We start from the raw sequence: 15,328 nt of genomic DNA on the forward strand, positions 1-15,328 counted from the left end.
TATTTGAGAAATGATGGCAGCTGTATTTATTTTTTAATTTTTTCAGTGAAAGAAGTGTGTGTTTTTGTGTGTGCTGTGCTATGTATTTGTGTGCAATGTGTGTGTGGTATACGGTGTATGTGTATGTGTGTGCAATGTGCGTGGTGAGCTATGTATGTGTGTGTGTGTGTGGTGTGCTATGTATGTGTGTGCAATGTGTTTGTGTGTGTGGTATACTATGTATGTGTGTGGGCAATGTGCGTGGTGAGCTATGTATGTGTGTGTGATGTGGTCCAACTAGCAGTGGTAACCCTCAGCGCAGCCATGAAAGAGGGGTTGTTAGATAGGACAGTACCATGGCTAAGCTCCACCTCCAGCCCCGAGAACGCTATAATTCTAACTTGTGGGCGCTGAAGCGCTTGTAACAAAGCACAGCGCTATGTTAAAACTACCTGCGGGCTATTTATGTGAGCTGCGGGTAGGCTTTGTGGGACAAATTAATGCTGCTACTACAATCACCTTCAGCCAAACTTCTGACCATAGTGCTCACTCATATAGCTGAGCGCTATGGCTGTCTATATATCTAACTAAGTTGGGGGGCCCGCGCTTGTACCTGCCAACCACCTATCAAGGGTGGTAGGTTATACTCACCACTGCCTAAGCCAACCGATGCACGAGGAGACACAGGGTCCAATGACCATGTCGCTAGGGTGGACACAAGGCTCAGTTAGCTGTGGCGGGTCCCCTCTGCCGGTTTCCAACAGTGCAGGCAGACAGCTGCTGCTTGCGGTCTGCCTGTTGTAGCCTTGATAGAAAATCAAAGTAAAAGAAAAGAAAATGTAAAATGGCTGGAGACAGCCCTAATAAGCACCAGGCTACCTCACGCGCAAATCTAAACTGAAGTCTGGTGCACTACAGAGGGGGTGGAGCCAACTACAATCCTGAAGAATTTAAAGTGCCAGGCTCCACTCATCCACCCCGCTATACTCTAGTGCACAGGTTCTCAAACTTGGTCCTCAGGACCCCACACAGTGCATGTTTTGCAGGTAACCCAGCAGGTGCACAGGTGTATTAATTACTCACTGACACATTTTAAAAGGTCCACAGGTGGAACAAATTATTTAACTTGTGATTCTGTGAGGACACCTGCAATACATGCACTGTGTGGGGTCCTGAGGACAGAGTTTGAGAACCTGTGCTCTAGTGTATACTATAGACTTCCCTAGTGGATGAAGGAGAAATAAGGATTATTAAACATGGGGTTTAATTTTTTGGTGTGATTTTGTTTTCCAGGTTAGGCTTGCAGCACAAGCTCCCAGTTGCTGTATGCTAAGGGGTTGATGCATTAAGAAGTGAAAATAGGATTTTAATTACCTGCCGGTAAATCCTTTTCTCGTAGTCCGTAGATGATGCTGGGGTCCATATTAGTACCATAGGGGTATAGACGGGTCCACCAGGAGCCATTGGCACTTTAAGAGTTTAAAAGTGTGTGCTGGCTCCTCCCTCCATGCCCCTCCTACCAGACTCAGTCTAGAAAGTGTGCCCGAGGAGACGACATACTTCGAGAGAAGGAAATACACAAATAGTGGTGAGATTCATACCAGCTCACACAACAGGCAGAAACAGTAAATAACGCAGAACTTACCTAGGAACCAGGCAATACTGAACTACAAAACCAATGCAGGAAAACGAAGCGGTGGGCGGGCGGGCGCCCAACATCCTCTGCGGACTACGAGAGAAGGATTTACCGGTAGGTAATTAAAATCCTAATTTCTCTTACGTCTTAGAGGATGCTGGGGTCCATATTAGTACCATGGGGATGTACCAAAGCTCTCAGAACGGGAGGGAGAGCGCGGAGGCTCATGCAAGACTGCTTGACCAAACTTGAGGTCATCAGAGGCCAAAGTATCGAACTTGTAAAACTTAGCAAACGTGTTCGACCCAGACCAAGTAGCTGCTCGGCAAAGCTGTACAGCCGAGACACCCCGGGCAGCCGCCCATGAAGAGCCCACCTTACGAGTAGAGTGGGCCTTAACAGATTTTGGACACAGCAATCCTGCCGTAGAATATGCATGCTGGATGGTGAACCTGATCCAGCATGAAATCGACTGCTTAGAAGCAGGACACCCAATTTTCTTGGGATCATAGAGGACAAACAGAGAGTCAGATTTTCTATGACGAGCCGTCCTCTTCACATAAATTTTCAAAGCCCTCACAACATCCAAGGCTTTTGAAGCAATTGAGGAGTCAGTAGCCACTGGCACCACAATAGGTAGGTAATAAAAATCCTATTTTCTCTTATATCCTAGGGGATACTGGGAATCCATTTAGTACCATGGGGAAGTACCAAAGCTCCCAAACCGGGTGGGAGAATGCTGAGGTTCCTGCAGAACTGACCGACCAAACTGAAGGTCCTCAGAGGCCAAGGTATCGAACTTGTAAAACTTAGCAAACGTGTTCGAACCCGACTAAGTAGCTGCTTGGCAGAGCTGTAAAGCCGAGACACCCCGGGCAGCCGCCCAAGAGTAACCCACCAACCTAGTAGAGTGGGTTTGAACAGATTTTGGAATCGGCAAACCTGCCGTGGAATAAGCATGCTGGATAGTGAGCCTGATCCAGCGTGTAATTGACGGCTTCGAAGCAGGACACCCAATCTTATTGGGATCATAAAGAACAAACAGCGAGTCCGATTTCCTATGACGAGCTGTTCTCTTCACATAGACCTTCAAAGCCCTTACGACATCCAAAGACTTTGAAGCAGCAGAGGCGTCCGTAGCAGCCGGAACCACAATAGGTTGGTTGGTGTGAAATGCGGACACCACCTTAGGAAGAAATTGCTGACGATTTCTGAGTTCAGCTCTGTCCTCATGGATAATTAAGTAGGGGTTTTTGAAAGATAACGCCCCTAGCTCCGACATACGTCTTGCGGAAGCCAAGGCCAACAGTGTGACGGTCTTCCACGTAAGGTACTTTACGTCAATCTCCCGTAACGGTTCAAACCAGTCCAATTGGAGGAACTGCAGCACCAAATTGAGATCCTAAGGTGCCGTGAGAGGCACAAAGGGTGGTTGGATGTGCAGAACACCTTTCAAGAATGTCTGGACCTCAGGGAGAGAAGCCAATTGTTTCTGAAAGAAAATAGACAAGGCCGAAATCTGAACTTTTATGGAGCCTAGACGTAGGCCCCCTCCACTCCCGACTTCAGAAAATGCAGGAAACGTCCCAGATGAAATTCCACCACAGAATATTGTCTGCTCTCACACCATGAGACATATTTCTTCCAGATATGATGGTAATGTTTTGACGTTACCCCCTTTCTGGCTTGGATCATAGTTGGGATGACCTTGTCAGGAATCCCTCTCCTGGCTAGACTCAGCCGTTCAACCGACATGCCATTAAACGTAGCCATGGTAAGTCTTGACAGATGAATGGGCCCTGTTGTAGAAGATCCTCTCGAAGATACAGAGGCCACGGATCTTCGATCAGCATCTCGAGAAGATCCGCATACCAGGCCCTTTGAGGCCAGTCCGGAGCAATGAGGATTGCTTGAACCTTTTCCCTCTTTATTCTTTTTAGAATTCTTGGGATCAGAGGAAGTGGAGGAAACACTATCACTGACCTGGTTTGGAAGTGTTGTGGACTCGGGGTTTCATCCGGTGACCGGGAAGAGGAACCGTCACTGGGTCGCAGAGTAGAGATGGCCGAATGTAGGTTTTCCTCATGCAGGATTAGGACGGTAGGCAGAAGGCACGGGTGGACGCTTGAAGGTCTCCTGAAAGACAAGACTTGCAAAGGTGCTGATGAATTGGTGAAGAATACCATAAGCTCACTGAGAGCGATGCTGAGGTGCTAGAGGCAATGAGGTGCTAGAGGCAATGAGGTGCTAGAGGCATTGAGGTGCTTGAAGGCGCTGAAGCGCTTGGAGACGCTGAGGTGCTTGGAGGCACGGAGGTGCTTGGAGGCACGGAGGTGCTTGGAGGCACGGAGGTGCTGGAGGCACGGAGGTGCTTGGAGGCACGGAGGTGCTGGAGGCACGGAGGTGCTTGGAGGCACGGAGGTGCTTGGAGGCACGGAGGTGCTGGAGGCACGGAGGTGCTTGGAGGCACGGAGGTGCTTGGAGGCACGGAGGTGCTGGAGGCACAGAGGTGCTTGGAGGCACGGAGGTGCTGGAGGTTCGTCTGGAAGCGCTGACGCCACAGGGATACGGGAGCTCTGGAGATCACAACTACAGCAGCAGTAACGATGATACTCAGGCGCCGGAGCTCTGCCCGGCGTCTGAATTTGTACTTCCCGCCAGCACCTGATTGGGGAAGCGCCGATGACGTCACCCGTACCCCAGTGGACGCCGGGCGCACCCGCGACGTCCACACTACGAGCGCCGGGTGCCGGAGACCGCCAGAAAGGACGGCCGCCCGGAGAGCCAGCACCCCCGGAGAGGCAAGTACGGCGGCCGCGACGGCGGCATGACAAACACGTACACCATTCGGTAGACCCATGGAGTTGTCAGAGCGTCTACCGCCACTGCTTGGGGGTCTCTCGATCTGGAACAATACTGCTTGAGCTTCTTGTTGAGTCGAGAAGCCATTATGTCGATTTGTGGCTAGCCCCACCGATGTGTCAACCTCCGGAACTCCTCCGGGTGGAGGCCCCATTCCCCCGGGTGTAGGTCGTGTCTGCTGAGGAAGTCTGCTTTCCAGTTGTCTACTCCCGGAATGAAGATCGCCGATAACGCCACAACGTGTTTTTCCACCCAGAGGAGAATTCTTGCTTGACACCTCTGACATTGCGGCTCTGCTTTTCGTTCCGCCCTGTCAGTTTATGTACATCACCGCCGTCACATTGTCCGACAGGACCTGAATGGCCTGATTCTGAAGAAGAGATGAGGCCTGCAGAAGGGCGTTGTAGATAGCCCTGAGTTCCAGGATGTTTATTGGAAGGATTATTTCCTGACTTGACCATCTTCCCTGAAACTGTACCCCCTGGGTGACTGCGCCCCAACCTCTGAGGCTTGTGTCCGTGTTTAGCATAATCCAACTCTGAATCCCAAACCTCCGACCCTCGACTAGGTGAAAAGTTTGTAGCCACCACAGGAGGGAGATCCTGGCTATTGGCGACCGGCGGATCCTCTGGTGCATGTGAAGATGCAATCCAGACCACTTGTCCAACAGATCCATCTGGAAGGGCCATGCATGAAACCTTCCATACTTCGTAAGAAGCCACCATTTTCCCCAGAAGGCGTATGTACTGAGATCCGGGTCGGCTTCAAGACGGCCCGAATCATTGACTGGATTACCATTGCCTTTTCCAAGGGAAGGAACACTTTCTGAGACTCTGTGTCCAGTATAATTCCCAGGAAATAAAGCCTCTGCGTTGGTTCCAGGTGAGATTTTGGTAGGTTCAGAATCCACACAGCCACCCCAGCAGCAGTATACAAAGATTTGAGTGTAGTCTCAATCTTACGATCAGCCACATCTTTTAGGGAGGCTGCACCAGGGACAGGCAATACAATTTTACGTGAGAGACTGACGCATCCACTATTGGTGGACTTTCCCATTTTTTCCGATACTCAGTAGGAAAAGGTGATAACAAATGTCTAGGGATTTGAAATTTCTTATCTGGATTTACCCATGGTTCTTCAAACAGGGTATTTAGTTTCTTTGACACAGGAAAAGTGGCTAAGGATTTCTTCTTTATATTAAAGCAAGATTCCTCACATTCCTCTGTCACCTTATCAGGGATATTTATGACTTCTTTGATAGCCTCAATGAGAGCCTCTACACCCTGCGACAGAGTACCCTCTCCTATCTCACCTTCCTCCACTTCTGACCCTTCATCATCAGAGTACTAATTTATACTAAAATGTATATCCAAAAATTAACAAAAGTCAATAAAAGAGTGCACCACAAAGAAAGCCTTCTTAGAGTGGGTTTTTCTTCTTACCTACTCACCTCCAAACCGTATCCTTCATCATCAGAGTCAGAATGCAGGATATGGGCCAAAGTACGTTTTTGCGGACAAATGGTAGAGGACTGAGACGTAGGTCTGGCTACTGAGTCCTTTTTCATAAACTCAGCCATAGACTGCCTTAAGTATTGTGTCTCCTTCTCATTGCGAGATAGTTTTGTGGAAATGGTGGAAATCATTACCCTAATGCTGTCCAGCCATTCTGGTTCTGCCCCACTAGCCTGAGAAGGGATACTACACTGAGTACACACTAGTGTACGCCCTGGAGAAGAGGAACACTGTGCCTTACATGAAATACACTCTTTGCCTGGCATACTGCAGTAGTGACAGCACACACACAAGAAAAGGTTAAATGCACAATTAATCCACAAAGAGCCCTTCCAGAGAGACACAGAGATTATGGAACCAGCACACGGCGCCCTTATCGATAATGCCAAGCTTAGCTGGGTCGCAGACTAAGTACTAGATTAGGGACTTAGTACACTAGAAATTGCTCCCCCCCTGCTATGACTCCCTGGTACTGCTGAGGTAATCTGGAGTCTCTCTGGAGGAGCTGTTGCTTAGTACTCACCACTCTTCATTCTTCTGGCTCTGTTAGGTGTGGCGGCGTGCTGCGGAAATGTACGCTCGCCGTGGTGGGGCTTGCAAATAGTTCCCTCAAGAGCTAGCGTCTTGTCAGCAGGGAACGGGACCATTAACCCTTAATGGAGTTGGGCCGTTCCCCCCCAAGTCCCACGAAGCAGGCAGGCTGGTGCCATCCAGACCTGCCTGAAAGTAACAAACTTTTGAAATAAATGCAGAAAACTCTTCAGGAGCTTCCAGAGATGTGATCGGCTTCTCCGAGCACATTTTCTAAACCACAGGTTCTCAAACTCGGTCCTCAGGACCCCACACAGTGCATGTTTTGCAGGTCTCCTCGCAGAACCACAATAATTAGCTCCACATGTAGACCTTTTAAAATGTGTCAGTGAGTAATTAATACACCTGTGCACCTGCTGGGTTATCTGCAAAACATGCACTGTGTGGGGTCCTGAGGACCGAGTTTGAGAACCTATGTTCTAAACTGAGTCTGGTAGGAAGGGCATAGAGGAAGGAGCCAGCACACACAATCAAACTTCTATAGTGCCCATGGCTCCTAGTGGACCCGTCTATACCCCATGGTACTAAATGGATTCCCAGTATCCCCTAGGACATAAGAGAAAATTGAGGGTAGTTTATTTCTCAAGGAGAAGGTAGTGGTGTTTAGTACAAGAGAATAAAAATTAATGTTACGTCCTTTACATTCTCTACATAAATTTACCCAGTAATTAGAGGCTCTTTTTATGTTCCTTAATCTGATCGATACAATACATTTTCTTTTATTGGAATCTCTTTTTTTCAGAACAATATTCAGGGTTTGTAGGTATCTGGAAATAAATAAGTAGAGGTTAAAATAAAAATTTATGTACCAATATTAGCACTAGGCATCAGCCATAAAACAATTAAGAAACTTTATGATATTTATAATAATTAGGAAGCAAAAAATCACTTTTCACATATCTTTCCTTTTACCCAGTAAAATACAGACTGGAAATGAATTACTGCACAATATAGACTAACCACAACTACAAAAGTCATTTTTAGTTCTTTAACAAAACACAACAGAACACCAAAACTGGACAGTATTCAATTATGACACATTCAAGTATAATTTTAGATATTTCAAACAACTTTAAAAACATTATTTTAAGGGTTAATTCTTTTTCCTGTTACACCTCATGATCTGATATCTGCAGGTTAAGAATCATGGCTATGGGAAACTGGAGGTTACCAAAATAAAAACAGATTTTTTTGATTCACAGAACTTGAATATAATATTTTAACTACAACAAGACGATGATAGTTGTGTAAATCTCTAACTGCTGACAATAGTAGATACTGGTATTTGGCTAAACCTGACATAGAGAGTAAGCTATGCCGATGACTACTATTATTGTGTCTCATGTGAAGGCAATGTTATACTCCCTAATTCTTTTATGCCCTTTGCTGACATTCTAAAACAGATTCCAGAACAGAAATATAAAGTCAACTCTTCACATTTCTACTTTGGGAAAAATAGTTGTCCTGTGACTTTAAATTTAGATGCAGTACACAAAAATGTTCTGATGCAGTGGTAACAGTTTTGTATAGTAATGTTACTCATTTGTATACAGATGTACACACGCTCTGCTTTGCTGCAATGCATCCTATTTGCGGCAAAGCTTGCGCTGCTAATGTGCCTGCGACTAGTATGCATGGAATACATGGGGCTGCAAATAGATGCAATCCAGCGTAGCTCTTTGACCTGCGGTATGCCACGGCACGTGTGACCGCGCAGCCACGCCACAGAAAGGGTGTACGCAGCTACATCTGTTTTCATAGATACCTGGGTATGCAGTCATTATGTCAATGTTGAACAAGTCGAAAGCATGATGTTGACATGGAAGAAAAAAGTAAACTTCATTAATATTGACGCCTTCACTATATTGACATTGACAGATTGTTGACATTTCCATATGGGTTAGGGTTACTGTTAGGATAGAAAAAAAACAAAAAAACAGTATGTCGACATTCTAACAATGTCAATAAACTAGCAAGTCCAACATCATGAACATGTCGACATTACAACCATGTCAATATTGTCAATGTACCGAACTCTTTACCTGAGATAACACTTATTCAAGATACCCCGTTTTCTATCTAATTTTTCCCAGAGCCCTACTTGCATGTATCTTGCTTTATTGAATCCCTGTGGTAATGAATACAGCCTGGTTTACTCTATGTACAGTAAAGAAGACAGTGGGGCACAATACTAACTCTGCCTACCCTCTCACCGTTCAGGTCTCTATGCCTAAAAACTGCATAACAGGATCACTGCCCAGTGTGGCTGCAGAAACTTATACTGGGAGTTGTTAATATGGTTGCAAGAGAATCACAGACACAGACCATTATCAATTATCTAAACATGGGTCTTCGACCTGCGGCCCTCCAGCTGCTGTTGAACTACACATCCCAGCATGCCCTGCAACAATGTTGCTATTAAGGCATGCTAAAACTGAGTCAGGGCATGCTGGGATGTATAGTTCCACAGCAGCTGGAGGGCCGCAGGTTAAAGACCCATGATCTAACAAATAGCACATCTCATTAACTGTGCTAATTATAGTTTGTTTAACGTAAGCAGCCACTGTAAAACATTGGGCGATTGCCATAACCCACGAAGAAAGATGAACCAATAATTTTTAATAGCATTTACCCAAATTCCCCATAGTGGCTCAATCAATTACATGTGCAGCCAGCTTATGGTATGAGTATACCTTACTAAAGCAAAGTTCCACAACAGTTAACAGTTGTTACACATGGATTTGAAAAGACAAGATTATTCATAAAGTTTCTGAATGATTCTAAAACACACTAAAGGTGCACACACACTTAGCGATATACTAAACAATATTGATAATTTTCCTCCTCCTGAGCGATATCGTTTATTATATTGCCCAGTGTGTATGCAGCGGATGATGGCCGATGTGCAGGGGATCCGGACTGAAAGTCGACAGTAACTAGGTCGACAATGTCTAGGTCGACCACTATTGGTCGACAGTAACTAGGTCGACAGGGTCTTTAGGTCGACATGTTCTAGGTCGACAGGTCAAAAGGTCGACATGAGTTTTTCACAATTTTTTTCTTTTTTTGAACCTTTTCATACTTAACGTGGACTACGATTGGAACGGTAATCTGTGCCGAGCGAAGCCGTAGCGGAGTGAAGGCACCATGCCCGAAGCATGGCGAGCGAAGCGAGCCATGCGAGGGGACGCGGTGCACTAATTGGGGTTCCCGGTCACTCTACGAAGAAAACGACACCAAAATAACATTAAAAACTCATGTCGACCTTTTGACCTGTCGACCTAGAACATGTCGACCTAAAGACCCTGTCGACCTAGACACCCTGTCGACATAGTTACTGTCGACCAATAGTGGTTGACCTAGACATTGTCGACCTAGTTACTGTCGACTTTCAATACCACACCCGATGTGCAGCCCCGCGGGTCGTTAACGACCCTCGGTGTCGGGCGTACATGCAGCTCAATTTGGACTCATCTTCCAAAACTGCATGTATGAGCCGACCGCAGCATGACGTCACTGTGTGATATCGCACGGTGTATATTCCCACGTTCGACGGCCCAGCCCGGGAGGGGGACACACTAGGTGATGTCGCTCACGGAGGGGCACATCGTCTAGTGTGTATACACCCTAACACAAATAAGTCAGCTTGTATAAAGGTATATATAGCTATTCTTGGCCATATATAGCTTAATGGCTATAGGTAACTTAAAATGGAGAAATGAAAGAAAATATGTACACAGCTCCTTGAAAATATTATATCTCTTTAATGTCTTAAAAGTCACCTTGATGTAATATTAACTGGAGGATCTTTAGACAATCCAATGTCAAATGTACCAGATAAAAATGAACAGTATGGATGTTCTTATTTACTGTCTAATGTATAATAAATGTTTTGTTATAGGAATTGGGAATATGAAGTTGATAGTGTAACTTGAATGTTTGTAACATGCATGTATTCGAATTATTTCATGGTGTGTAAACTGCTGCTTACTGATACAAAGAGAAGCCATCATAATGATATAATGACAGTGCTGAGTACCTATATAATAATGTAAATATTTTTAGGATATGCATTAATTAATAAAAGGTTCATTCTGATCACTTAAAAATTGACAACTAGTTTTAGGGTTTTTTTTTCTGGAAAACATCATATGAACAGTCGGTCCTCTCTCATCTACCTACAGGGCATAGTGTGAAATCTGCGACTCTGTATTGCGCATCTTCACAACATTAACAACTTATTGCATCTGAGTGATTTATGCTTTTTAAGCGCTATATCCTAAACTACTTAATTACTATTTAATCATCAAGATCACAAGAGGCAAATCCATACACAACATTCCTGATTACTAGAGGCAGATTTAACAATGACTGATATTTTTGTTATATGGTGCTCTGGCAACACTGCTCCTGTCATTTTTAAAAAGGAGCAGATTGGCCGGAGCACCATTTTACATTCGTAACGGGTGATAACGAGATATCACTTGTTGTTAAATGTACCCCTTAGTATAGTGACATTTAATGTTGGAATTGCATTGTATTGTTAGATCTGCGTGACACTGCACCCAGCCTACCCTGCAATAATATTTTTTGTTTACATTTAGCACAGAACTGTAATTTCAACATTTTGTAAACATGAATCAGCATTAAAGACATTTTGTAACATTACATTTTATTAGTATATGTTTTCTTTCTTGATCTTATCACATATTCAATGCCATAGCCACAACTATTCCCTCCATTCTGCATTGTGTTCCATAGCAAACCTGCTGCTACAGCCACTGTGTATACTGTGCAGGCTGCTGTCTTTCTGAGCACAAGCATCACAGGTATCACAAGAAGAGAAACAGCTGTACAGTACACATTACAGAGAAAAACATGATTTGTTCTATAGCACAAAACCTACAGTACACAATAGCTATAATTATAAACCAGTGGTCTGACTATACCAATTAGTAACCACCAATGACTGTATACTGTGCATCCTTATTATTTTCTACCATCTCTGTATCAGGTGCAGCAGCAGCAGATTATACACAGAATATTACCTGTCTAGAACGGTAAATGCCAGTTTCCAAGGGATTAAAGGACGTTTGATGACATGGTGATCATGTGACTGGGCCGGGGCGTTACGTCCCCGCACCATGTGACAGCTCAGCGCTAAACAAGGGGCGGCGGCGGCAGAATTGAACTGTTGTGACACGATCGAGAGAATCGATCTTGTACTGCCTCCATTGCCGGGCAGGAGTCTATCGTCATTGGGCCCTACACATTGGCCGTTCCGCCTGCCGAGCTGCCCGACGGCGGATACGGGCGACCCGTCGGCGGGGGGACAGTGACCGGGGGAGTGCAGTTACTTCACTCCCTCAGTCACTTGAAATGCAGGCAAATATGGACGAGTTCGTCCATATTGGCCTGCATGCACAGTCGACGGGGCACCAGCGATGAACGAGCGCGGGGCCGCGCATCGTTCATCGCTGGTGCCACCACATTGCACGATATGAACGTTATCTCGTTCATTAATGAACGAGATCGTTCATATCGTGCAGTGATGTCGGCAAGTGTGTAGGGCAGAGGCGGCCCAATCGTCGATCGCGATCTACCGGTAGATCGCGGAGCTCTCACCGGTAGATCGCGATCCAAGTGTAACCTGCTGCCTCTGCCCGGAGCGTTCCCAATGATGCACTGCGCGGATGACGTCAGCCGCGCAATGCGTGATTGGGAACGCGATGTGAGGAGCCTGTGCGCCTGCTGGATCTGGGTTGATCCAGTCAGTGGCAGCAGGAAGCGGGAGCAGGGTCCAGCCAGCGGGGATCCAGCCAGCTAAAGTAAGTATATCTGGCACTGTGGGCACATGGCACTGTGGGGGCATATGTGTTTGAGGTTTTTACCTGTGGGGGGGCCAATGAGTGATTTAGTGCTAGACAGTCATAACACCCAGTGCAGCAAGGATACGCCCCTTTTATACCACGCCCCCTTTTTGTTATACCACACCCCTTTTTGTGGCGCGCGCCTGCGGCACGCAAAATTGTCCCGCATGAGTAGATCACAAAAGCTTTTCAGCTTTCAAAGTAGATCACCGACTCCAAAAGTCTGGCCACCCCTGGTGTAGGGCCTAGGCTTGCGTGCCATTCCCCAGTCCAGTGCACGCCTAGCGTTAAAGATCTGCGTTTATATAATTTAGTTTTTGTAACGATGCTGAAGTTAGCTTCTTATTCGGCGAGCTTCTTATTCACTTCTTATTCGAGCTCCAGCTTCTTATTCAGAAAATTTAGTTTTGCAAGGGTTAATGAGTCTTGGGTCACAAATTTTACTCCTGAAATCAACCGAGAGTCGTCACTTACATATGACCCACTTGTATTTTGCTTGGCCCAACGCTGGTTTGGGCATGAAATACACTGGCAAAGTGGGCACACACACCATATTTTACCATTTTGAATAAGTAGCTGTAAATTTGCAAGGGTTAACTAGTCTTGGGCCACAAATTTGACCCCTAAAAACAACAGAGGGTGGTCACTTACATGTGACCCACTTGTATTTTGCCTGGCCCAACGCTGGTTTGGGCATGAAATACACTGGCAAAGTGGGCACAAACACCATCATTTACCATTTTGAATAAGTAGCTGTAGTTTTGCAAGGGTTACCCAGTCTTGGGCCACAAATTTGACACCTGAAATCAACAGAGGGTGGTCACTTACATATGACCCACTTGTATTTTGCTTGGCCCAACGCTGTTTTGGGCATGAAATACACTGGAAAAGTGGGCACAAACACCATTTTATAAATTGCCATTTTGAATAAGTAGCTGTAGTTTTGCAAGGGTTAACTAGTCTTGAGCCACAAATTTGACCCCCAAAAACAACAGAGGGTGGTCACTTGCATGTGACCCACTTGTATTTACCTGGCCCAACGCTGGTTTGGGCATGAAATACACTGGCAAAGTGGGCACAAACACCATAATGTACCATTTTGAATAAGTAGCTGTGGTTTTGCAAGGGTTAACCATTCTTGGGCCACAAATTTGACGCATGAAATCAACAGAGGGTGATCACTTACATATGACCCACTTGTATTTTGCTTGGCCCAATGCTGTTTTGGGCATGAAATACACTGGCAAAGTGGGCACAAACACCATTTTATAAATTGCCATTTTGAATAAGTAGCTGTAGTTTTGCAAGGGTTAACTAGTCTTGGGCCACAAATTTTACCCCCGAAAACAACAGAGGGTGGTTACTCGCGGTCAACCGCTGACCGCAAAGTTCCCACCATTGGATACAATGGAGCGCCTATGCGCTACATTGTATCTTCGGTGCGCAGCCTGACTGACAGCTCAGGAGCGCACAGACAATCAGGAGAGTGCCACGACGTGGCGCTCCCTGATTGGCTGAAGGGACCCTCTTTGACAGGAGTCACGGGGGGTCCCGCCAGTCGGGGAAAGGCACATGGGACCCTTTCAGTGCGTGGTTCGGGTTTTACGGTTTGTTTTTTTGCCAAGTACGTGGATTACAAAGAGGACAGAAGCTACACTGGATTGTGTGAGTATAATTTTATTCACAGGCACCTCGTGGATTCTAAATGGAGAAGTGGACCGAGCCTCGTGTGAACATAGGTAAGTATGTGTGTATGTAGGTGTGCATGTATGTAATAAAGTTTTGCTGTCACGGTGTGTGTGTTCTGTTTTTTGTTGGGTATTTTTTTTGTAGTAGTACTACAGGTACCAGCGGGCCCGTTTTTCCACCGCATGTTGGTACTTGTGGTTCTTCAAGTACCAGCTTGCGGGGGAGGCTTGCTGGGACTTGTAGTACTGCTACAAAAAAACAATATTCTTATTTCTCTAACGTCCTAATGGATGCTGGGGACTCCGTAAGGACCATGGGGATAGACGGGCTCCGCAGGAGACATGGGCACTTTAAGAAAGAATTTAGGTTCTGGTGTGCACTGGCTCCTCCCTCTATGCCCCTCCTTCAGACCTCAGTTTGATACTGTGCCCAGACGAGCTGGGTGCTTTTCAGTGAGCTCTCCTGAGATTGCTAAGAGAAAGTATTTTGTTAGGTTTTTTATTTTCAGGGAGCTCTGCTGGCAACAGACTCCCTGCATCGTGGGACTGTGGGGAGAGAAGCAGCCTTACTCTCTGAAGCTAGGTCCTGCTTCTTAGGCTACTGGACACCATTAGCTCCAGAGGGATCGTACGCAGGATCTCACCGTCCGATCCCAGAGCCGCGCCGCCGCCCTCCTCGCAGAGCCGGAAGACAGAAGCCGGGTGAGTATGAGAAGCAAAGAAGACTTCACAGGCGGCAGAAGACTCCATTCTTCACTGAGGTAACGCACAGCACTGCAGCTGTGCGCCATTGCTCCCACACACATCACATACTCCGGTCACTGTTTGGGTGCAGGGGGGGGGGGGGGGGGGGGGGGCGCGCCCTGGGCAGCATTTGGGACCTCTTTTGGCAAAAGTTTAACATATATACAGCTGGGCACTGTATATATGTATGAGCCCCCGGCAAAAATTGCATATTTAAGCGGGACAGAAGCCCGCCGCCGAGGGCGCGGAGCTTCTTCCTCAGCACTCACCAGCGCCATTTTTTCTCCACAGCTCCGCTGAGAGGAAGCTCCCCAGGCTCTTCCCTGCAGATACACGGTAGAAGAGGGTAAAAAGGGAGGGGGGGCACATAATTAGGCACAAAAATCAATATAAAACAGCAGCTACTGGGTTAACATTAAGTTACTGTGTTTTCTCTATCGTCCT

The 15,328-nt window shown here is 46.3% G+C and overlaps 1 protein-coding gene across 5 annotated transcripts in view; it reads right to left on the minus strand.

Annotated features, from left to right (window-relative positions):
* Nucleotides 1-11,734, minus strand: part of LOC134909211 (zinc finger protein 239-like) — a 34,112-nt gene extending 22,378 nt beyond the window's left edge. For 3 of the 5 annotated variants that reach the window (XM_063915866.1, XM_063915900.1, XM_063915894.1), the window contains exons 1-2: nt 11,631-11,734; nt 7,244-7,349 (exon numbers count right to left, since the gene is read on the minus strand). The gene's annotated coding sequence lies outside the window, so the exon portion shown is untranslated. Of the gene's footprint in view, nt 1-7,243; nt 7,350-8,266; nt 8,492-11,630 lie in introns of all 5 variants that reach the window. The other 2 variants (XM_063915884.1, XM_063915873.1) reach the window with 2 other exon arrangements.
* Nucleotides 11,735-15,328: the final 3,594 nt, after the last annotated feature.

The sequence above is a fragment of the Pseudophryne corroboree genome, chromosome 1 (genome assembly GCF_028390025.1).
Source record: "Pseudophryne corroboree isolate aPseCor3 chromosome 1, aPseCor3.hap2, whole genome shotgun sequence".
Lineage (NCBI taxonomy): Eukaryota > Metazoa > Chordata > Amphibia > Anura > Myobatrachidae > Pseudophryne > Pseudophryne corroboree.